Source organism: Elephas maximus, chromosome 19, assembly GCF_024166365.1.
Source record: "Elephas maximus indicus isolate mEleMax1 chromosome 19, mEleMax1 primary haplotype, whole genome shotgun sequence".
NCBI lineage: Eukaryota > Metazoa > Chordata > Mammalia > Proboscidea > Elephantidae > Elephas > Elephas maximus.
The window spans coordinates 78,899,847-78,925,753 of NC_064837.1; the positions used below are offsets into that span (position 1 = coordinate 78,899,847).

Below are 25,907 nucleotides of genomic sequence, written 5' to 3' on the forward strand. Positions count from 1 at the left end.
ATAAATTATCCAATCTGAACAGCAGAGAAGAAACACTGAAAAAAAAAAATTAGCAGAACCTCAGGGACATGTGGGAGTATAACAAAAGATATAACATTTGGGTTTTGGGAGCCACAGACAGAGAGAAAGCAGATGGGGCTGAAAAATATTCCCAGAAATAATGGCTTAAATTTTTCCAAGTTTCGTAAAAGACATAAACTTACAGGTTCAAGAAGCTGCTCAAACCCTAAAGAGGATAAACCCAAAGACATCTATGCCAAAACATATCATAGTCAACCTTCAGATAACTAAAAATGAAAAAAATCTTGAAAGCAGCCAGAGAGAAATGACACATTGCCTATAGGGGAAAACCAATAAAATGACAGCAGATTTTTCATCAAAAGCCATGCAGACCAGAAAGAAGTGGCAAATATTTTTCAAGTGATGAAATAAAAGAACTGTCTGCCAGAATTCTATATCCAGCAAAAATATTCTTCAGAAATGAAGGGAAATCAAGACATTCTCACTTGAAGGAAAACGAAGAAGTCGTCACCAAAAGACCTACACCAAAAGAATGGCTAAAGTAGGTTATCTAATACAAAAGAAATGATAAGAGAAGGAATCTTGGAATATCAGGAAGGAAGAAAGAACAATGGAATGAGGAAAAATATGAATAAATAAACTTTTATTCTCCCCCTGTGTTTTCTAAATTGTGTTTGAAGTGTGAAGCAAAAAGGAAACATTGTCTGATGTGGTTCTCAGCACATATAGAAGAAATATTAAGACAATTACATTAATAATGAGGGAGGATAAATGGACTTAAAGAGAGGTCAGGTCTACAATTCACCAGAACTGGTAAAATGTTGGCACCACTTGACTGATAGTTATATACGTGAAGTGTAATGCCTAGAGCAACTACTAACAAAATATAAAAAAGAGATGCACTCAAAGACATCACAGATAAATCGAAATGAAGTTCTAGAAAGTGTTCAAGTAACCCACAGGAAGGTATGAAGAAGAAAACAAAAAATAATATAGCCAACTTAGGTCCTAATGTATCAATAATTACATTAAGTGTAAACGGTTTTGCATAAGGGAGATCTTTATGGTGAGTAAACATTCCTGCATCTTTTTTGCAGATCTGTACCTTTAAAATTCTGTATTTTTATCACATATGTGATAAAATGACATAGAACTACAGTCAGCCCTCTGTACCCGCAGTTCTGCATCCACAGATTCAACCAACCTTGGATCAAAAATATTCAGAAAAAAAAAAAAGTTCCAAAAAGCAAAACTTGAATTTGCCACATGCCGAGCACTATGCTGAATCCACCCGAATGAAGTGATGTGTAGGCACACTCCCTGCTGTAGCCTCCTGCAATTTTGCACATCCTCAGTCTCTCCAAAAAATTTTTTTTTTCAGTCTCTCCAGCACTCGTTTGAGGATTGTTGGCCTTGTGTCCTGTCATTATTCCCTAAACAATACAATACTGTATAACAACCATTTATATAGCATTTACATTGTATTAGGTATTATAAGTAATCTAGGGATGATTTAAAGTATACAGGAGGATGTGTAGGTTATACGCAAATACTATGCCATTTTATATAAGAGACTTGAGCATCCACAGATTTGGGTATCTGCAAGGGGTTCTGGAGCCAATTCCCCACAGATACTAAGGCACAACTTGTATACACACACATTTCCATCAACCCAGGAAGAAACCTCATGCCCATATGAAGTCATTCCCTGTTCCCACCTCAAGCCCCAAGTAACCACTGATCTACTTTCTGTCTCTGTAGATTTGCCTATCCTGGACATCTCATACAATAGGAATTGCATAACATGAAGTCTTTTTATTTCTGGCTTCTTTTACTTAGCATAATGTTTGGAAGCTCAATCGTGCTTTAGCATATATCACTATATGGTTCCTTCATATTGCTGAATAGTATTCCATTGTACGGACATACCACTTTTTTTTTTAGTCCATTCATCAACTGATGGATATTAGGATTGTTTCCACTTTGGGGGTATTATAAATAATGCTGCTAAGAACATTCATGTGTAAGTCTTTGTGAGGACATATTTTTCCCCCTTGCATAGTTAACTGGGTGTAGAACTACTGAGTCTTATGGTAAAATTATGTTTATGTTTAACTTTTTAAGAAACTGCTGAACTGTTCTCCAAAGTAGCTACACCATTTTGCACTCCCTCCAGCAATGGATGAGAATTTTAGTTTCCCCACATGCTCTCCAACACTTGCTGTTATACATCTGTGGGTGTGTAGTTGTAGCTCATTCTGGTTTTAATTTGCATTTCCCTAATGACTAATGATGGCTGACATCTTTTCACATACTTATTCATATATCTTCTTTGGTGAAATGTCTACTCAAATCTTTTTTCCCGTTTTTAAAATCAAGTTGTCTTATTATTGAGTTTACAAATTCTTTATATATTCCCTTATCAGTGATTTGTAAATATTTTCTCTCCATTTATGACTCTTCACGTCACTTTCTTACTAGTTTCTATTGACTTTACTTATTCAATCTGTACATTTAACAAATAATCTGGACTATGAAGAAGAACATGACTTAAAATTGGAGGAAGACTCATTAAAAGCCTGCAATGTGCAGATGACACAGCCTTGCTTGCCGAATGCAAAGATGAGTCAAAGTACTTACTGATGAAGGTCAAAGACTACAGTCTTCAATATGGATTACACCTAAACATAAAGAAAACAAAAATTCTCACAACTGGACCAATAAACATCATGATAAATGGAGAATAAATTGAAGTTGTCAAGGATTTCATTCTACTTGAGCCAGCAATCAATGCCCATGGAAGCAGCAGTCAAGAAATCAAGCAATGTATTACATTGGGAAAATCTTCTGCAAAAGACCTCTTTAAGATATTAAAAAATCAAAGATTTCACTTTGATGACTAAGGTGCACCTAACTCAAGCTATAGTCTTTTCAATTGCTCATGTGTATGCGAAATCTGGGTAATCAAAAAGGAAGATCGAGAATTGATGTATTTGAATTGTGGTTTTGGTGAAGAATATTGAATATACTGTGTACTGCCAGAAGAACAAACAAATCCATCTTGAAGGAAGTATAGCCAAGATGCTCCTTAGAAGTGAGGATGTCTTACTTTGAACACGTTATCAGGAAAGATCGATCACTAGAAAAAGACATCATGCTTAGTAAAATAGAGGGTCAGTGAGAATGAGGGAAACTCTCCATGAGATGGATTGACATAGTGGTTACAGCGATGGGATCAAGCTTACCAAAGATTGTGAGGATGGCACAGGACCCGGCAAAGTTTGGTTCTGTTGTACACAAGGTTTCCGTACGTCGGTGCTGACTCTCAGGCAACTAGCAAGATTGAAGTCCAAAGGCTTTTAATTCTAGCAGTGTCCGATTTATCAGTTTCTTTCTTTTATTGCTTATGTTTTTAGGGTCATAGCTAAGAAATTTTTGCCTAAGCCAGGGTCATGATGATTTACTGTTGTTTTCTTCTAAGAATTTGATGTATTTTCAGTTGATTTTTGTGTGTAGTGTGAGGTAAGAATCTAAATTCATTTGTTAGCAAATGGATATGTAATTGTCCCAGCACTATTTGTTGAAAAGATTATCTTTTCCTTTTTGAATTGCCTTGTCATCTTTGTCAAAAATCAATTGACCATAAAAGTAAGGGTTTATTTATGGACTGTCAATTCTGTTCCCTTGATCTATATGTCTATTCATATGCCAGTACCACATTGTCTTTATTGTAGTTTTGTAGCAAATTTTAAAATCGGGATGTAAGTCCTCCAACTTTTTCTTCTTTTTCAAGATAGTTCTGGCTATTCTGGGTCCTGTGCATTTCCATATGAATTTTAAGACCAGCTTGCAAATTTCTACCAAAAAAAAAAAAAAAAAAATGCCAGGAATTTCATTGAATCTACAGATTAATTTCAGGAGTATTGCCACCTTGACAATATTGAATCTTCTAATCTATGAATATGACTGTCATTCTCCAAAGAGAAATTTGACAGAAAATATTAATAAACTCAAAAATGTACATTTCTTTTGACCCAAGTATACTTCTGGGCATTTACCCTAAAATAAAAATCGTGCGCTCAAAGATGTATGTAAAGAAGGAAGTAGGGCTGAGCAGAAATCTTAGGTAATGTTCACATTTAACCAGGAGAAAGAGGAGGAGACATGAAAAACAAAGTTGGAGAGGCAGAGAAGGCCAGAGGAATAAAGTGCCAAGGAGCCATATGAGGGATATTTTAGGAAAGAGGAAACAGTTAAAAATAGAACACTACAGGAATATTCAGGGAAGAAACTGTGGTCGTGATCACTGATAACCTTCTTAAGCAGAGCAGTGGGAGGGTGCCCGGACTATAGGCATGTGGAGGTCTGCATGAGTGATGAGGAAGTGGGCTCAGTTGTAGTCTACTCTTTCAAGAAGCTGACTACAAAGGAAGCAAATAAGTAAGGCAATCCACAGAGTGGACAATAGAGTCAAATCATAGCAATCTGAGAGTGTTACTAGGCGAAGGAAAGAAACCAGTTGAAAGAAAGTAACTGAAGATGCAAGCTAAAGAAAAGGTAATTGTTGTTGCTGATAGTTGCCATTGAGTTGTCCCCCAAATTATGATGACCCCGTGCACAACTGAACAAAATGCTGCCCGGTCCTGCACCATTCCCATGATTGGTTGCAGACCATTGTGTTCCATGGGGTTTTCACTGGCTGATTTTCTGAAGTAGAGTGCCTGGTCTTTCTTCCTTGTCTGTCTTAGTCTGGAAGATCTGCTTGAACCTGTTCAGCATCATAGCAACACACAAACCTCCGCTGACAGATGGGTGGTGGCTGCCCTTTAGGTGCACTGGCCAGGAACTGGACCCAGGTCTCACACATGGAGGGCAAAAATCCTACCACTAAACCACTGCTGCCCCACGAAAAGGTAGTTGGTGTCCAGAAAAGACGAAACCGCATCCAGAGCGTAGGTAGAAAAGGTAATGTTTGGAAGAACAGAGACTTCTTCCTTTGAGAAAGAGTGGAGAAAAAAACGTTTGAGTATGTATTTAAATTACAGAGATCCCGGCGGTTCTTGGAGTCCAGAAATATCTTGTGAGAGTCAGACAGGGGAGCAAAACAGATTTCTGACATGCTAATAATTTCTCCAAGGCTGTTCTATGCCACCCGCCACACTTAGAGGTTACCCTCTGGCCTTTTACCATTTATTCCTACCAGTGGCCTCAACCTTTACTTTTGACTAAAATGTTTCACAGATAACCTCATAATGATTCCTGCATTTTGGCTAAGAAACACTTCCTTATGAGTGGCTAACTCACATTGAGGGGTACTTAAGCAAAGTAAAATCACACAGTACAGTTAAAAATTATCCAAAACTATTTTTCTGACTGAATAGATGGGGAAAGAGAGCTATTTGAGAGGCATTCAAGTAGAGAATGTATTTTGTGTCATAAGACTACTAAAAGAAAAGGACTTGAGAGAGAGATGAATACTATAGTTCACATAATGACAAGAAAAAAAAAAAACCCAGTGCCTTCGAGTTGATCCCGACTCATAGCGACCCTGTAGTACAGAGTAGAACTGCCCCATAGAGTTTCCAAGGACCGCCCGGCGGATTCAAACTGCTGACCCTTTGGTTAGCAGCCGTAGCACTTAACCGCTATGCCACCAGGATTTCCAATGAAGGCTGTAGAAATTATAGATTTGTAGCTGTGACATGGATTGGGCCACAATGGACAAGACAGGCTAGCTTGTATTGAGATAACAAACCCTGAAATGATAGTTGAATTTCGCATTTCCATCAGTAGCTGACCAGATGAAACTGTACATATACTTTAAATTAATATTTAACGCGATTCTCATTAATGCATAAGACAAGACTGAGACCCTGTTTGAAGCCTTATGCAGAAATCATATTATTAAAATAGAGTTCCAAATATCCCAAGAATCTCTTAAGCTGTATACAAAAGTAAATTCATCACTCTTGTTGTTTAATGCTTTTTTTCTTTTTTAATTTAGGCCAGATTATTGAGTTATAATCATTTACTGAGAATTCGGTAAGTATCTGCTGAATGAAAGAATTAAAAAAGTGGATTTCTACAAAGACTTTCTCTGTCAGGGATAAATTGCCTGTTCTATCGAGAGCCTCCCAGAGAGTTCTAAATACTGTTTTGTTGTTGAATTGATTCCGACTCACGGAGACCCCGTGTATGCAGAGTATGCCACTGGGTTCTCAAGGCTGCGACTTAATGCCAGGCCTATCTTCCAAGACACCTCTGGGTGGGTTCAAACCACCAATCTTTCAGCTAGTAGTTGAGCGCTTAACATTTGTGCCACCCAGTGACTTCCAAACACTATAAAGAAGTATATTTTATTTTACCACAGAAAGGAATAACTTCACTACTAAAAACCAAAACCTATTGCCATCAAGTCGACTCTGACTTACATAGACACAGTAGAACTCACAGGACACGGTAGGACTGCCCCATACAGTTTCCAAGGAGCAGCTGGTGCATTGGAACTGCCAACCATTTGGTTAGCAGCTGAACGCTTAACCCCTACGCCACCAGGGCTTCAGCTTCACTACTAGGGAAAGGAAATACAACTACCCTCAAGGCATATAAGAGGCTAAATTTAAAAGACAAGTAAATCACGAAATAATTCCTAAATATCTTGGCAGAACAATAAAGCAATGTTTCTGCTTGAAGTAATCAAGTAGATAAACCCTAGGTTTATACTTTTCTCTCTCAATTGAGAAGTAGTTCCTGGAATTTCAAATGAATTATCGGAAGCAACCAGTGGGAACAGTGATTTTGAATAAATCTCACCCAGTGTGTTCTTAGTACCAGTGAGAGGGAAATATTTAGATGCTAGAAGAGTACAGTTTATTAGGTAGAGATGGTGCTGGAGGGTCTCAGTCTATCCAAGCAAGTAGATTAAACTGTTGATTTCAAATGTTTGGAGGGTCTTTCTTGCTTAGCAGAAGTTAATATTCTAGAATACAAGTGCCCTTTATAGAAGGAATTATTTATTTTAAGATGTTGTTTTTGTTAGGTGCCGTCAAGTCGATCCTGACTTATGCTATATTTTAAAAGTGAGAAAACTTTCCAAAATTCTTTTAGAGTTAATATTTTTATCTTAAAAAAAAAATTTAGATACTCTCTTCAAATAGCAGTTTTATTCTAATCCTCACCATTAAATGCTATCTTCAAGAATTCTCCTTTTCTGTTAAAGAATTTTTTTTTTAATCTCAAACATGGTCATTATATTTCCCCTCAAAAAAATGGAAATTTATGAATTCTAGTTTAAATTCCTACTACCTGTATCTTTCACAAACAACTTCTATGGTGATTACAGTGTTTCTAGTGTACTCTTTATGTGCCTTAGAATTCAGTGTTTCTCAATTCTTCCCACATAAGTACCCATATGAAAGAAGAGAATCAATACATAACCATACTTTGGAGTTTTAAGAAAAGCTTGAAATTTAAGGTTTAATGCTATCTCAAAAAATATCATGCTGAGGTAGAACCAACATGGCACCTTAGATAGACACACCATGCCATCCTTCTGCAGCAAAGATCCAAAAAACTAAGTAAAATAGATACAAACGTTAATCCTGAAACCCTAAGCATCACATGAAGGGATAAAGAACTAGATCAAATACCAAATGGAAGAAGAAACTGACAGAAAACTGAAAACAAGGAGAGATACAGAATGGAGATCCCCTGGCAACTAACATGGCACAGCATCTGGAGTTTGGGAAGGCAACTTCATGGAGTTCCTAACAGGAGACAGAGCACCTGGTAATCAGAGAAACACCCTTTCCCATTCCTCACCCTTGTGATGAGTAGAAGCAAGGAGCCTCCCATCCCAGAAGCCTCCACCACCGAGGTCCACAATACAAGCCCCCTGAGGCCACTGCACTCCCTCCCACCAAGCAGCTTTTTTTTTTTTTCCTTTTTCTTCCTTTTCTTTCTCCCTCCCACCTAGCCCCGTATGCCACCCTCTGCCCACCTTCCCCCTGGCCCCCACTGCACCACTGTGGCTAGAGAGCCACCAGCCCATCACCATCCTGGCTTCACCCCACCCCCATCTGCCAGCTCCAACCATGCCATTTTTTTTCTTTTTTCCTCTTTATTCCTTTTCTTTCTCCCTTTCACCTAGCCCTATAAGCCACCTCCTCACCTTCCCACTGGCCCTCACCACACCACCACGGCTAGAGAACCATCAGACTGACACTACCCTGGGTCCACCCCACCCTTGCCTGCCAGTTCCTGCAACACTACCATTTTTTTCTTTCTCTCCTTTCTTTTCTTTCTCTCTCCCACCTAGCCTCATAAGTCACCTCGCTTCCCTTCCTATCAGCCCTCAGGTCCACCCTACCCACCACATCTAATTGTCTCCACTGCACCACCAGTTTTTTTTTTAATTTTTTTCTTTTTCTTCCTTTTTTCTCACTCCTATCTAGCCCCATACACCACCTCCTCCCCCCACCAGACCCTGCTACACAATTGCAGCTAGAGAACCACCAGCACATCACTGTTCTGAGTCTACCATGCCCCACCTGCCAGCTCCCACTGTACCATTTTTCTTTCTATTTTCCTTCTTCTTTTTCTTTCCCCCTTTCACGTAGCCCCATATGCTACCTCCCGACCTTCCTACTGGCCTCCGCCACGGCTCCGCAGCTAGAGATCCACTGGCTCACCATTGCCCTGGGTCTACCCCGTCCTGCCCACCAACTCCCAAGACTCTACATTTTTTCTTTCTTTCTTTCTCTTATCTTTTTTCTTTCTTCCTTCCACCTACCTATGCACCACCTCCCTCCTTACCACAGTCACCTCCTGCACCACCCCGCAGCTAGAAAGCCATCAGCCTGCTGTTGTCCTAGGTCCATCCCTTCCCCATACACCAGCTTCCACTGCCATTTTCTTGGCTTTTTTTTTTTTCTTTCTTTCTTTCTCCTTCCCACCTAGCCCCATACATTGCTTCCCATGCCTTCCTACCAGCCCTGGGTCTGCCCTGCCTCCACTCCCCAGCCCCGACACACTGTCATTTTTTATTTATTTTTCTTTTTTATTCTTTCTTCCTTTTCTTTCTCCCTCCTGTCTAGCTCTGTATGCCACCTCCCCTCTCTCCTGCCAGGCCCCACCATCCTGCCAGGGCTTAAGGGCTACTGGAGCACTGGCACACCACTGCCCTGGGTCCACCCCATCCCCACCCAGTGGCCCCCACCACACCAACATTTTTTTTCTCTTTTTTTCTTTCTCCCTCCCACCTAGCCCTGTAGGCCACCTCCCACCTCTACCTAACAGCCCCCAGGTACACCCTGCCCCTACCCTCCAGGTACCTCTTTTCTTCTTTCTCCCTTCCACAAAGCTCCATATGCCACCCCTCCCTTGCCACCAACCCCCACCATGCTGCCACAGCTAGTGTCCCTGGCACTCAGGCCCATCAGCGCACAGAGCCTGCACCACTCCCCGCTTCCTGCCACTTGACCAGCTGCTGAATGGAGGGAAATGAACCTGTATCACTCTTTGTCCAACACACCCGCCCATCTGACAAGGGACTGTGAATGCTCCCATACTGCAGGACCAACATAAGGAGTCAGATAGCATCTTCCCAGGCTGCCATCAACAGTGTACAGCAAAGTATGCTCACCCTACTTGCTGCTGCCCTGCCCACATGGACAAGGTAGTGAGAGGTATCACGCCCACAGACAAGCAAGCAGCAAAGCATGCCTGGCCTGCCCACCCTGACATCAAAACAAAACAAAAAGCAGGACAAAACAAACAAAAATACGATAAGTAAATAAATAAAATAATACCTAAATGTCTTAGAGACAGCAGACAATATCAAAACATATATATATATAAAAGGACAAGATATCTCCAGCAAGTGAACAAAATAAAGAATCAGATTACTTTCCAGTAGACAAAAAGGCAGTGGAACTACCTGATATAGAATTCAAAAGACTAATATTTAGGGCTCTTCCAGATTAGGAAAGAGATAAAAAAAAAAAAAAAAAAAAAGACAAAAACAAGGAAAAAATAGACAAAAATCGTGGAAAACTGAGACGAAACCAATGAAAAAATAGCCAAAATCAAGAAAAACACAGACAAAGCAATAGAAGAATTCAGAAAAATTATACAAGAACAAAACATCAAAATAAACAACTAGAAATCATACAAAAACATTAACCAAAAATCCAAAACACAAACAACAAAATTTCAGATACTGACAACTCGATAAAAGATTTTAGGGGCAAATTTGAAACAATGGAAGACAGAATCAGAAAGATTAAAGACAAATTCATGGATGCCACTGTGTTTGCGGAAAAATCAGAGAAAGAAATTAAGAAAACCTAGGAATTATGTGGGACACAATGAAGAGCAAAAATTTGCCCATGATTAGAATTGCAGAGGATGAGAAGAAAATGGAAAACACTAAGAAGATTGTTGAAGCTTTGCTGGCAGAAAGCTTTCCAAATATCATGAAAGACCAAAAGCTGACCATCCAAGAAACTTGACAAACCCCATATAGGATAGATCCCAAAGAAATCACCAAGACATATCAAAAGCTCACTTGCCAAAACCAAAGACAAATAATCATGAAACCAACTCAAGAAAAATGAAAAGTCACTTACAAAGGGAAAACAATAAGAACAAGCTCTGATTACTCGGCAGAAATTATGCAAGCAAGAAGACAACGGGATGACATACATAAAAGCTTGAAAGAAAAAACTGCCAACCAAGAATAATATATCCTGCAAAACGCTGTCTCAAACATGATGGTGAAATTAGGACATTTCCAGATAAACAGAAAATAAAGGAATTCATAAAAACCAAAGCAAACTTACAAAAAATATTAAAGGAAGTCCTTTGGTTACAGAGCCAACAATATCAGATAACAATCAGAGTCTAGGATACAAGACAACATCAGCCAGATACCAATCTATGTAAAGAACTCTCAATAATGAAACAAAGCTAACAGACTTACAACAGGGAAACAAAGACATGAATCTGTAAATGACAACAATGTCAAAACAATAATAGGGAGAATAAACTGTGTAGGTATAGAATTTTCAAATGGAGAAGAAGTCAAGGCAATACCAAGTAATAAAAGACTGCTTCAAACTTAGAAAAATAAGGATTAATTTCTAGGTAACCACAAAGAAAGTTAACAAAGCTAGTCATCAGAATGAAAAAGAAGAAAAACATAAAGACTCAGTGAACACAAAATCTATAATAACAAAAGAAAAGAAAATCCACAAACAAAAGGAACTCAGCACAGGAAAGCGAAAGGAACAAAGAAAAAGTCAGCACCACAAAAATAGTACAACAATATGACAGCAATAAACTCATGTGTATCGGTAATCACACTGAATATAAATGGCTTAAATGCTTCTGTAAAGAGACAGAGAGTGGCAGAATGGATTAAAAAAAACACAATTCATCAATATTCTGTCTACAAGGACACATCTTAGACACAAAGATACATATATTAAAAATCAAAGGCTGGAAAAAATATGTCAAGCAAGAAGTAACCAAAAAAAAAAAAAAAAACCAGGAGCAGCAATAATAATCTCAGATAAAATAAATATTAAGGTAAAATCAACCATAAAAGACAAAGAAGGAAATTATGTAACGATTAAAGGGGCAATCCACCAAAAAGACATAGACATTACCTTAATAAATATCTACACACCCTACGACAGCACTTGAAAATACATAAAACAAACTCTAACAGCACTGAAAAGAGAAATTGGCAGTCCCAAAATAACAGTAGAAGACTTCAACACACCACTCTTGGTAAAGTACAAAACATCTAGAAAGAAACTCAACAAAGATATGGAAGAGCTAAAGGCTAAAATCAACTAACTTGACATGGACATATACAGAACACTTCACCCAAAAGCAGTAAAGTATAAATTCTTTCCCAACACACATGGAACAGCCTCCAGAATAGACTGCATGTTAGGAGACAAAGCACCACTCAATAAAATCCAAAACACAGAGATAATACAAAGCATTCTCTCTGATCACAATGCCATAAAAGCAGAAATCAGTAACAGGAAGAGCAACAAAAAAAAAATCTAATAGATGGAAACTGAATAACAAACTAGATTAAAAACAACTAAGTAATAGGAGGAATCGAAACATTTCAAGAAACAGATGAGAATGAAAACGCATCGTACCAAAAACCTTTGGTTCACAGTAAAGGGAGGGCTCAGAGGTCAATTTAAAGCATTAAACACACACACATCAAAAAAAGAAAAAAAAGATCCAAATTCAAAACATTAGCCTACAACTCAAACAAATAGAAAGGAAACAGCAAAAGAAGCCCACATGCATCAGAAGAAGGAAAATGATAAAGATTAGAGCAGAAATAAATGAAATAGAGAACATAAAAACAATAGAAAGAATCAACAAGACCAAAACTTGGTGCTTTGAAAAGATCAACAAAATCAACAAACTACTGCCCAAAATGAAAAAAGAACAAGCAAGTAACACAAATAAAAAATGAAATGGGGACATTACAACAGACCCAAGTGAAATAACAAGGATCATAACAGAATACCATGAAAAATTGTACTCTAACAAATTTAAGAACCTACAGGCAATGGACAGGTTTCTAGAAAACACACCACCTACCTAAACTAACAAAAACTGAGACAGAAATTCTCAACAGACTCATAAGAAGAGAAGAGATTGAAGAGGTAATTAAAAAAAAAAAAAAAAAATCCGGGGCCCAGACAGCTTCATTGGACATTGAGAAAAGAGCTCATAGCAACCCTATGTACAACAGAACATTACCCGGTCCTGTGACATTCTCACAATCATTGCTATGTATGAGTCCAGAAAAAAATGACATGATCATCTCAATCAAGGCAGAAAATGTATTTGATAAATCCCAACACCCATTCCTGATAAAACCTGTCAATAAAATAGGAATACAAGGGAAATTCCTCAACATAATAAAGGGCATCTATACAAAACCTTCAAGCCCTGGTGGCGTAGTGGTTAAGAGTTTGGCTGCTAACCAAAAGTTAGCAGTTCAAATCCAACAGCCGCTCCTTGGAAACCCTATGGGGCAGTTCTGCTCTCTCCTACAGGGTTGCTATGAAGCAGCTGTATAGCACCTAACAACAACAACAACATACAAAACCAATGGCCAACATCATTCGAAACAGAAAGAGGCTGAAAGCATTCTCCCTGAGAATAGGAGCAAGACAAGGTGCCTTTTATCACAACTCCAATTTAACATTGTGCTGGAAGTGCTAGATAGAGCAATAAGGCAAGAAAAAGAAATAAAGGGCATCCAGAAGAAGTAAAACTATCCGTATTCGCAGATATGATTCTATACATAGAGAACTCCAAAGGTTTCAAAAGAAAAAAAAAAACTACTGAAAATAGGAAGATTTATCAAAGTAGCAAGATACAAGATCAACATACAAAAATCAGTTGGATTCCTATACAGAAAGAGAACTTCAAAAAGGAAATCAGGAAGATAATATCAATTATGTTATTGTGCTGTTAGCTACCTGTCAAGTTGGTTCCAACTCATAGCAAACCTATGTACAACAGAATGAAACACTGCCTGGTCCTGCACAGTCCTCACAATCATTATGCTTGAGCGCACTGTTGCAGCCGCTGTGCCAAATCATCTCATTAAAGGTCTTCCTCTTTTTTGATGACCCTCTACTTTACCATGCATGATGTCCTTCTCCAGGGACTGTCCCTCCTGATAACATGGCCAAAGTACAAGACACAATGTTTCACTATTCTCCCTTCTGAGGAGCACTCTGGCTGTACTTCTTCCAAGACAGACTTGTTCATTCTTCTGTCAATCCATTGTATATTGAATATTCTTCACCAACACCATAATTCAAAGGTGTCACTTCCTCTTCTGTCTCCCTTATTCATTGTCCAGCTTTCGCATGCATTTGAAGGCACTGAAAAACCATGGCTTGGGGCGGGCTCACCTTTGTCCTAAAACTGACAACTTTGCTCTTGAACGCTTTAAAACACCTTTTGCAGCAGATTTACCCAGTGCAATATGTTGCTTGATTTCCTGACCACTGCTCCCTTGGGTGAGGATTGTGGATCCAAGTAAAATGAAAACCTTGACAACTTCATTTTCTCCACTTATTATGTTGTTGCTTATTGGTCCAGTTATGGGGATTTTTGTTTTCTTTATGTTGAGGTGTAATCCATACTGAAGGCTGTGGTCTTTGATCTTCATCAGTAAGTGCCTCCAGTCCTCTGTACTTTCTTCAAGCGAAGTTATGTCATCTGCATACCTCAGGTTGTTAATGAGTCTTCCTCCAATATTATTGCTATGTTCTTCTTCATATAGTCCAGCTTCTCAGATTATTTGCTCAGTATACAGATTCAATAAGCATGGTGAAAGGGTACAGCCCCGTCATGGATTGAATTTTGTCCCCCAAAAATATCTGTCAACTTACCTGGGCCATGAGTCCCAGTATTGTGTGATTGTCCACCATTTTATGTGATTTCTCTATGTGTTGTAAATTCTAACACTACGATGAAATGAGACAGGTTAGCAGCAGTTATATTGATGAGGTCTACAAGATTAGGTAATATCTTAAGCCAATCCCTTTTGAGACACAGAAGAGAAAAGTGAGCAGTGAGACATGGGAACATCGTACCACCAAGAAAGCAGGGCCAGGGTCAGAGTGCATCCTTTGAACCTGAGATTCCTGCACTAAGATGCTCCCAGACCAAGGGAAGACTGATTACAATGACCTCCCTCCAGAGCCAACAAATAGAGAAAGCCTGCCCCTGGAGCTGATGCCCTGAGTTTGGATTTGTAACCTACTAGACAGTGAGAGAATAAATTTCTCTTTGTTAAATCCATTCACTTGCGTTTCCTGTTATAGCAGCACTAGATGACCAAGACAGAATTTGGTACCGAGAGTGGGGTGCTGCTCTAACAGATGCCTAAAAAGTGGAAGCGGTTTTACAACTGTGAATGGATGGAAGACTCAGAAGGAAGTGAGGAGAATTGTTAACACTGGAGAAGGCACAGATAGTGAGAAACAGCAGCACAGGATCAGTGGCAGCAGCAGCAAACCAGCAGAAGCAGAACCCGGAGACCAGAGCCAGAGCTGGAACTGACCCACAGAGTGAGAGAGCTGAGCGCCTGTGTGCAGGAGGCTTCCTGACAGAGGCAGGTGCCTCTGAGCACTTATCAGTAGAGCTAACCTTGCTGACCCATGGAGTGAGACAGCTGAGTGCCTTCCAGCCAAAGTTTACTGGTGGAGTGGAGTGCCTCCAGGCACCTATCGGTGGAGCTGTAGAGGTTTGGAACACTTGCCCCAGCAACGCAATTGTGGGCGTGAGGCTTAAGGAGCCCAGAGGCCAAGAAAACAGGAAACAGAAGCTGAGGAGACAAGGAACACAGGAAACCAAGCTGCTTCAGTCTCAAAAGGTATGGCCTGGACCTCTGGGGTTTCAAAGGGTGGAGCCATGGCCCCTGGTGTTTCAAAGTGGAGTTGCTCCTAAAACTGAGGAAGAAGAGTTGCCGTCCCAGTGGGCCTAGAAGGTGGAGCTGAAGGCCAGGGCCAAGGGGTCTCCACTCAGAATCTATCACAAAGGCCATATTTTCCAACTTCTTCTTGGTTTCCAGCTTTTGCATTCCAATCACCAGTAATTATCAGTGCATCTTGATTGTATGTTTGATCAATTTCAGACTGCAGAAGGTGGTGAAAATCTTAAGTTTCTTCATCTTTGGGCCTAGTGGTTGGTGCTTAAACTTGAATAATAGTCATAGTTACTCGATTTCTAGGCATATGGATACTTTCCTATCAATGACAGCATTATACTTCAGGATAGATCTCGAAGTGTTCTTGTTGATGATGAATGTGACACTGTTCCTTTTCAATTTGTCATTCTGGTATAGTAGAGCATACGACTTTCTGATTCAAAATGACCAATACCAGTTCATTTCAGTTCACTAGTGCCTAAGATGTTGCTCTTCATGAATTCTATTTCATTTTTGATGACGTCCAGATTTCTTAGATTTGTACTTTGTACATTCCATGTTTCAATTATTAATGGATGTTTGCAGCTATTCCTTTTCACTTTTGGTTGTGCCACATCAGCAAATGAAGGTCCTGAAAGCTTTACTCCACCCATGTCATTAAGGTCAACTCTACTTTGAGGAGGCATCTCTTCCCCAGTCATATTTTGAGTGCCTTCCAATCTGACAGCCTCATCTTCTGGTACTATATATCAGACAATGTTCTGCTGCTATTCATAAGGTTTTTACTGGCAAATTTTTTCAGAGGTAGACTGCCAGGTCCTTCATACTAGTCTGTCTTAGTCTGGAAGCCCCACTGAAATCTGTCCACCATGGGTGACCTGCTGGTATTTGAAATACAGGTGACATAGCTTTCGGTATCACAGAAACACACAAGCCCTAAGTACTACAAACTGACAGAAGAGTGGTGGCAATTCCACATGAAGCCTACTATCTCGTCCTTGTTCACTTCCAAACTGCACAAGAACCTGTGCACTAAATAGAATAAGAGAACAGGAAAGAAAATATGTAGCTTGTTCAACACTTATAGGAAATAGTATTTTTCCTATGAAGGATCATTAACTCTCCATCACAAGATGGAGAGTAAAGGGAGAGATCATCAGAAAAATAGGAAAAGACAAGATTGTTTAGGGCCTTCCAGGTCATGGTAAGGAGTTCACATTTTATTCTGTTGAAGTAGCCTGACTTCTTTTAGATAGATCATTCTGGTTGCTATGAGGAGGATGGATGTTAGAGAAGCAGGAGTGGGGTCAGGAGCCTGATTCTATGTAGTAGCTTGAGCAAGAAATTATGTGGCTTAGATTAGGCATGTAGCCATGTTTAAGAATGGCATGGGGGCATCAGACCCCCTCATCTAACTTCCCAAGGCGGGAGGAGAATCACCATCAGCATCCGCCCAAAGTTAATTCCTATAAAGTAGAGGTCAGACATACCTCTTCTCTCCTTTTTACCAATTCTGACACCAGCCACCCCTCCCATGGCATTCTCTACTCCTCTGCTGGATTCAATAATTTGTTGCAATGGCCACACAGAACTCACAGAATATACACAAGTTATCGGGTTTACTAGGGAAGTAACAGGTTACAATTCAGGATCAGAAATGACTCAAGATAAGTTCTTCTATCAAGACAGCCTCTTCTCAGCTACCTCTGCAGGCAGGCCTCTCTCTGGCCCTTGGCTCCTTGACCCCTTGGCCCTTCGGCCTGGTCTCTACCCTGCTTGGGAAAGTATTACAAAGATCTTTAGCTCCTCCAATAAGTACCCAGAGGTATCCTACTCCACCAGGGAGCCTCCTGCCTGAAGGCATTAAGCTCTCTTGCTCCATGAGTCAGCACACCCACTGTAACTACATCACTCCATGGGCCAGGAAGCCTACTGTGCAACCTTGAGCCAGTTTCGTGGTTCTGCTGCCACTGTTTCTCTCTTTCTTGCACCACCTCTGGTGTTACAGCTGTCTCTCTGTCTCCTGGGTCTATGATGTTCTTACAGCAAGGACCCCAGGTCCAAAGGACACACTCTGCTCCTATCTCTTCTTCTTCATGGTAGTGAGGTCCCCCCTTTCTACCTGAGATGGCTCATTTTAAGACTAGCAAGATGGCAAAACTTGCCTATCCCTTCATTAGGGTTTTTGCAAACCTTATTTGCAGGGTTCCACCCCCACAAGAGTACTGTGACCTTCTTTACATTATGAGCAAGCTGTCCAATCCCCTTGGGGGGCCACAAGCACCGTATTTGCATAGCCCCACCCAATCATTTGGTGGGAGTTACAAGATTATGGCCAGAAAGGCCATATAAAAGTGACCTATCACACCACAGGCCATCCCCTGGTTTTTCAAGCCATGGTTCTTTCATACTTGGAGGATACATGGAAACTGAACAACACCTTGCTCAGAAACTACTGGGTTATAGACAAAATTAAGGACAAAGACAAAATTAAGGGTAGAATAAAGAAGTTCACAGAATCAAATGAGAATGAAAACACACCCTACTAGAACCTTTGGGACACAGCAAAAGCAATGCTCAGAGGTCAATTTATAGCAATAAATGCACACATTCAAAAAGAAGAAAGGGCCAAATCAAAATATTAATCCTACCACTCAAACAAATAGAAAGAGAACAACAAAACACAAGAAGAAAGGAAATAATAAGAATTGGAGCAGAATTAAATGAAATAGAGAATAGAAAAACAATTGAAGGAGTTAACAAGACCAAAAGCTGGTTCTTTGAAAAAGATCAACAAAATTGATAAACCATTGGCCAAACTGACAAAAGAAAAACAGGAAATGAAGCAAATAACACAAACAAGAAATAAGATGGGTGATATCACAACAGAGAAAAAAAAATTTACAGATCCAACTGAAATTAAAAGAATCGCATCAGATTATTATGAAAAATTGTACTCCAACAAATTTGAAAATCTAGAGGAAATGTACAAATTTCTAGAGGCTCACTACCTATCTAAACTACCACAAACAGAGGTAGAACAACTAAATAAACCCATAACAAAAGAAGAGATTGAAGAGGTAATTTAAAACCTTCCAACAAAAAAAAAAGCCCTGGCCTTGACGGCTTCATTGGAGAATTCTACCAAACTTTCAAAGAAAAGTTAACACCACTACTACTAAAGTTATTTCAGAGCATATAAAAGGGTGGAATACTCCCAAACTCATTCTATGAAGCTGGCATAGCCCTGACACCAAAATCAGGTAAAGACACCACAAAAAAAGAAAATTACAGACCAATAGCCCTCGTGAACATAGACACAAAAATCCTCAACAAAATTCTAGCCAATAGAATTCAACAACATATCAAAAAAATAATTCTCCACAACCAAGTGGGATTCATACTAGGTACACAGGGATGGTTCAACATTAGAAAAGCAATCGGTGTAATCAATCATATAAATAAAACAAAAGATAAGAACCACACGATCTTATCAATTGACACACAAAAGGCATTTGACAAAGTCCAACACACATTCATGATAAAAACTCTCAGCAAAATAGGAACAGAAGGGGAAAATCCTCAACATAATAAGAGGCATTTAAATGAAGCCAACAGCCACCATCGTCCTAAATGGCAAGAGTCTGACAACATTCCGCTTGAAAACGGGAACCTGGCAAGGATGCCCTTTAACTCCACTCTTATTCAACATTGTGCTGGAGATCCTAGCCAGAGCAATTAGGCAAGAAAAAGAAATAAAGGACATCCAAATTGGTAAAGAAGATGTAAAAGTATCCCTATTTTCAGATGATATGATTTCATACAGAGAAAACCCCAAAGAATCCACAAGAAAGCTACTGGAACTAATAGAAGATTTCACCAAAGTATCAGGGTACAAGATAAACACACAAAAATCAACTGGATTCCTCTACACCAACAAAGAGAACTTCGAAGGGGAAATCACCAAATCAATACCATTTACAATAGCCCCAAAGAAGATAAAATACTTAGGAATAAATCTAACCAGAGGCATAAAAGACCTATACCCAGAAAACTACAAGACACTACAGCAAGAAACCAAAAGAGACCTACATAAGTGGAAAAAACATGCCTTGCTTATGGATGGGAAGACTTAACATTGTGAAAATGTCAATTCTACTCAAAATGATCTACAGATACAATGCAATCCCAATCCAAATTCCAATGACACTTTTTAATGAGATGGAGAAACAAATCACCGCCTTCACAGGGAATGGGAAGAGGCACCAGATAAGTAAAGCATTACTGAAGAAGAAGAACAAAGCGGGAGGCCTCACATTACCTGATTTCAGAACCTATTATACCACTGTGGGAGTCAAAACAGCCTGGTACTGGTACAACAACAGATACATAGACCAATGGAACAGAATTGAGAATCCAGACATAAATTTATCCACCTATGAGCAGCTGATATTTGACAAAAGCCCAAAGTCCATTAAATGGGGGAAAGAAAAAGACAGTCTCTTTAACAAATGGTGCTAGCCTAACTGGATACCCATTTGCAAAAGAAATGAAACAAGCCCCATACCCCACACCATGCACAAAAACTAACTCAAAATGGATCAAAGACCTAAGTATAAAATCTAAAACGATAAAGATCGTGGAAGAACAAACAGGGACAATGCTAGGAGCTCTAATACATGGCACAAACAGAATACAGAACATAACTAACAATGCACAAACACCAGAAGAGAAACTAGATAGCTGGGAGCTCCTAAAAATCAAACACTTAGGCTCATGCAAAGTCTTCACCAAAAGAGTAAAAAGACAACCCGCAGACTGGGAAAAATTTTGGGCTACGACAAATCCAATCAGGGTCTAATCTCTAAAAAATCTACAAGATACTGTAAAAGTTCAACAACAGAAAGACAAACAACCCAATTAAAAAAATTGTCAAAGGATACGAACAGACACTTAGCCAAAGAAGACATTCAGGTAGCTAACCGATACGCAAGGAAATGCTCAGGATCATTAGCCATTAGAGAAATGCAAATCAAGACTACAATGACATGCCATCTCACCCCAGCAAGGCTAGCATTAACCCAAAAAACAATAAATGTTGGAGAGGTTGTGGAGAGACTAGAACACTTATACCGTGCTGGTGGGAATGAAAAACGGCACAACCACTTTGGAAATCGATTTGGTGCTTCCTTAAAAAGCTAGAACTACCATACGATCCAGCAACGCTACTCTTTGGAATATATTCTGGAGAAATAAGAGCTGTCACCTGAGCAGATATATTCACACCCATGTTCACTGCAGCACTGTTCACAATAGCAAAAAGATGGAAACAATCTAGGTACCCATCAATGGATGAATGGATAAACAAATAATGGAATACTACACAACAATAAAGAACAATGATGAATTCGAGAAACATCTCATAACATAGATGAATCTGGAAGGCATTATGCTGAGTGAAATTAGTCAGTCGTAAAAGGACAATTATTGTATGAAACCACTATTATAAGAACTCAAGAAAAGGTTTAAACACAGAATAAAAGATTCTTTGATGTTACAAGGGTGGGGAGGGAGGGCAAGGGGAATTCACTAATTAGTAGACAAGAATTATCTTAGGTAAAGGGAAGGACAATACACAATACAGGGAAGTCAGCACAGCTGGACTAAACCAAAAGCTAAGAAGTTTTCTGAACACAACCAAACACTTCAAGGGACAGAGTAGCAGGGACATGGGTCTGGGGACCATAGTTTCGGGGAACGTCTACGTAAACTGGCATAACAAAGTTTATTAAGAAAATGTTCTGCATCCCACTTTGGTGAGTGGCCTCTTGGGCCTTAAAAGCTAGTGAGTGACCATTTAAGACTCATCAGTTGATCCCAGCCCACCTGGAGCAAAGGAGAATGAACACCGAAGACACAAGGAAAACAGTAGCCTAAGAGACAAAAAGGGCCACATGAACCAGAGACTCCATCAGCCTGAGACCAGAAGAACTCGATGGTGCCCAGCTACCACCAATGACCACCCTGGTAGGTAACATAACAGAGAGTCCCCTACGGAGCAGGAGAAAAGTGGGGTGCAGAACTCAAATTCACTTAAAAAGACCAGACTTAATGGTCTGACTGAGACTAGAGAAACACCAGAAGACATTGCCCCCAGACTCTCTACCCCGAACTAAAATCATCCCTGAAGCCAACTCTTCAGACAAAGGTGAGACTGGACTATAAGACATAAAATTATACTTGCGAAGAGTACGCTTCTTAGTTTTATAGATACAAGAGAGTAAATGGGCAGCTTCTGTCTGGAAGTGAGATGAGAAGGCAGAAAGGGATAGAAGCTGGCTGAATGGACACAGTAAATATGGTGCAAAGGGAGAGTGTGCTGTCACATTAAGGGATAGCAACTAGGGTCACATAACAATATGTGTACAAATTTTTTATGAGAAACTAACTTGAGTTATAAACTTTCACCTAAAGCGCAATAAAAAACAAACAAACAAACAAAAACTCCAAGAGGACCAAAAAAGTGTTATAACATGAAAATTGAGAAGAGATACATATCTGGTGGGAAAAGAATTGAAAAGAAATGATGGAATTTTCCGTTTTCCACATCCTGATCTCCAAATAGAGATGTCATGTAGATGGCTAAAAATACAAGGCTGGGCAGCAGGTGAGGGGCCGCTAGACTTGCAGACCCAACAATCACATGATGAAAAATAAGAGCAAGAAAAAAGCTAAGAGACAAGAGAGTTATGAGACAGAAAAGTGAGCTTCAGGCATAAGGACCTATGTTGAAACTGAGCCCAAGGGGCTACATGCCTCACAAATATGAGATACAGCCCTTTTTTAGCCACAGTCTCAGAAAAATTGAGAAATCTTTCCATTTCATTATTCTCTTAAATGCTATTACATCATGAAAGTCATGAGAGATAAAATATATAAACCCTCACTACCCCTCATGACAAAAAATACAAAGTTGTCAATTCAGGATATTATTTTGCTTCATGAAAAAAAAAACTGCAATGGTGACTTTATAACTTAATGCAATGACTTTACAGAGCCAACTGAGAACTTCTTTAAAATGAAAGAATGAATTTTTAAGAGAGTAGTAGGAGAAAAAGAGACAGAGAGACTGACATACAAACAGACTAAGGGAGGGAAGAAATCCACAGCACCTAATATTTCCAAAGTTTTGTGGAATGCCAGGCCCAGTCCCTAGAGTCTAAACCTAAACATCTGTAAGAAAAAGTATGGTAGCCTACAAAGAGCGGGTTTGTTGGAATCCCACAAACCTGGAAGTAAATCTGTCTGAAGGCCACCACTTATTAACCGTGTGAACTAAGGTGCGTTACTTAACCTATCTGGGCCCCCATCTCTTCTGTAAAATTGAGGTAACAACAACTATTTCAGAAGGTTGCTGGCACAGTTCAATGAGTAGTGCATACAAAGTGCCTAGCTAAATAGTTTTTAAAAGGTAGACATTCTAGAAATGTTCATTGAATTCCCTTTTCCTTTTATTCCCAGTGAGAAGGTCCAGTACCTGAACAAAAGCTGAAAATCAGGGGATACTGGAATCAAGGGAGGCCTATGTCTAGAGATGCTATAAAATCAGCCAGTGCCCTTCTTCCTGTACCTCTCACTCCATAATGTCCCGCCAACCAATATTCTCACTTTCCTGCATCTGCACCTTCAGGCTAACAACACTAGCTTCTGACCTAACACGACGATTATAAAAATTTCACAGATAATGTAAAATGTTAGTTTAGTGTCCAAACACTTTCCTGCTGCTAAAGCCATAAGCCTATTATTTAGGTCCTTCTTGGCCCTGCCTCCTACTGTGGTGAGATCCCAGCACTTCGGCTGCTCTCCTAAACTCTAGACCAGCTGCTTGTTCTACTCTTCAAATCCTGCCAAATTCTTCAGGCCTTGCTTCCTGCACCTGTTCTGAACCCCAGAGCCAGGATTAACCTTCTCTGAGTCCCTCCCAACCCCATGCTGGTCTCTCTCATTGCTCCCCTGAATCTTGCTTTTGCTCTTTGGCATCCAATTCCTTTCCACATATTCACAGCCAGTTGCAGTCTCCCATTCTGAAAGCATTGTCCACCATGGAAGCACTGTTCTAAAGATTGCTTCTTTAATCTTTATAGCACAGAACTTTATTTCTGCATTTGAACTGGCTTTTTAGCCCAAGAATAACTTTAATTGAAAGATGCCCCATAATCTGCAGCTGTATTCACAGACTAAACTCATGACAAGTTGACCTGCCAATGGATATTAAATTCTTTATCAAAGATGGATTAACTCCACTGTGAATTTAATAGAAAAATAGCAGCGGACACAGGGCAACAGCTTTGCTTTGTCATAGGAGAAATTTGAAGGGCAGGATTTAGAACAGGCCAAATTTAATACTATATGAAATGGCATTTCTGTTGTCATTTTAAGCTTTGTAAGTAGAATCTGTAAATATATCTGAGGAAAAAAGCCAAGGAGGCTGAAGAAGAAAATATACATTAGAAAATATGATAAAGAGAACATTCCACAGACTCACAGAAATTAGAAACGGAAACACGTCATCATTTTCCTGGCAGTGCCATCTGATCTTAGATGACCCAGAGTCTTGACTTCGGGCACTTCATTTGTAAAGCTATTCTGCTGTCTTATGAACCTTCATAATTGGTCTGCCTTTGCATCTCTCCAGCCTAAATTTTCAACTTTCCATCAGGTTCTAAAGGTTCCTTCTGGATTTCCCTAGCTGCAATGCCCAGATACAGTACTTCAGAGAATTTTCACTTCCTTGTCAGATCTACTTGCAAGATACTTAAGAAAGATGAGACCTCATCAAAGCCAAGACAGGCATTCTTTAAAGATCACTGGGGCTGATGCACGAGAATTAAGAGTCCTGATTCCTTTGTTTCCCATGTTACGAACTATCTCAGACATTTAAGGATGTCTACTTTTCATTTTGCTTCCCATGCCAAATAGCTCAATGAAAGACATAATAAATGCTATCAGGCTGTCTCTTAACAGCCCTGGAGATAAGGCTGAGAGAAGTAGGTGAGTGTTGCAGGTTCATGTATTTAGGTTGAGTTTGAGGTAGGGATCATGCATATAGTTAACTAGCAGAAATAAAGCACCTGCTCAGAAGCTAGGAGAACACCTGAGTATGGGTGAGGTAGAAAGGTCCTGGCTTCCCCAACTGGGCAAGCCAGCAGGACAAAGGAACAGCAGTTTCCGATCTTTAGTGACCACTTTTAGGCTGCTGTGGCTACAGGAATCCCTGGGCCTATCCGCAGGCTCTTAATCAGGGTTAGAACAGACTTATAAAGAACCTGCCTCAGGACTTCTCCCTGACCCAGACCCTCAGAGGAGTATTCTGACTCATTCCTGCAGCAGACTCCATGATCCCAAATACCCCAGACAAACCACATCTCTGTAGTGAGATGCCACAGACATCAACACTTCATTACCCAAAGTGTCAAGGGAGGACACGATGTGCCGCAGCAGGTGAGTCGTTAATCCTTCCTGCACACCCACCTTCACAATTGATTCTGCATTTCCAGCTTCTCTAATCTTTATGGATAAAATGTGCTGACGAGACTTATCCTCAGGTTGCTTAGTTTTCTCTTTCATTTGGTAGGAAATGTTGAAAATCATTAAACAAGCCTATCTGGAGCTGCTGATTTGCAGCTGTGTGTCTCCTCAGATAACACCAAGTGGAAATCTGGACACTTCAGGCCCTTGATTTCTGTTTCATAGGCAGTCACTGTTGATTAGATTGGCAGTTCTTGAAACAACATACCAACACAGCTTTTTAAACTTAAGCCAATTTTGAGTTAGAACGTATATTGACTATGCAGGGAGCCCTGGTGGTGCAGTGGTTAAGCTAACCATAAAGTTCGGTGGTTTGAACCCACCAGCCTCTCTGCGGGAAAAAGACGTGTCAGGCAGCCTGCTCCCATAAAGATTTTCCGCCTTGGAAACCCTATGGGGCAGTTCTACTCTTTCCTATAGGGTCACTATGAGTCGGAATTGACTCAATGGATTTGCTTTGGTTTTGGTTATTGACCATGATCCCAAAATGAGGAATGAAACATTGGAACAAAGAGAATTACGAGGTTAACTAAAAGTTAAACGGTTTTGTTAAAAAGGAAATGGTTTTATTTACTTTTCAGGGGATAGCAAATATCTTTTCTAAGAAGGGAATGAGACAGACATTGGTTAGAATCCTGGCTCTGTGACTTCCAGTATGCACGGCTCTTGTTAAGGCATTTAGCTTCCCTGATACTGCTTTCCTTGGCTGAAGAGTGGCTGTACTCATACCCAGCTCACACAGTGCCTGTAAGAACTAAATGATGCAACTTGCTTAACACAGCGTCTTGTGCTTTACAAATGCTAGAGT

The 25,907-nt window shown here is 39.9% G+C and overlaps 1 protein-coding gene across 3 annotated transcripts in view; it reads right to left on the reverse strand.

Moving 5' to 3' along the window:
• LOC126062682 (oxygen-regulated protein 1-like) overlaps nucleotides 1-25,907 on the reverse strand; it is an 83,310-nt gene that overhangs the window by 32,383 nt on the left and 25,020 nt on the right. The window contains exon 3 of one of the 3 annotated variants that reach the window (XM_049860436.1): nucleotides 2,662-2,702. The exons of the other annotated variants lie outside the window; for them this stretch is intronic. The gene's annotated coding sequence lies outside the window, so the exon portion shown is untranslated. The remainder of the gene's footprint in view (nucleotides 1-2,661; nucleotides 2,703-25,907) is intronic. 3 annotated transcript variants of the gene reach the window in all.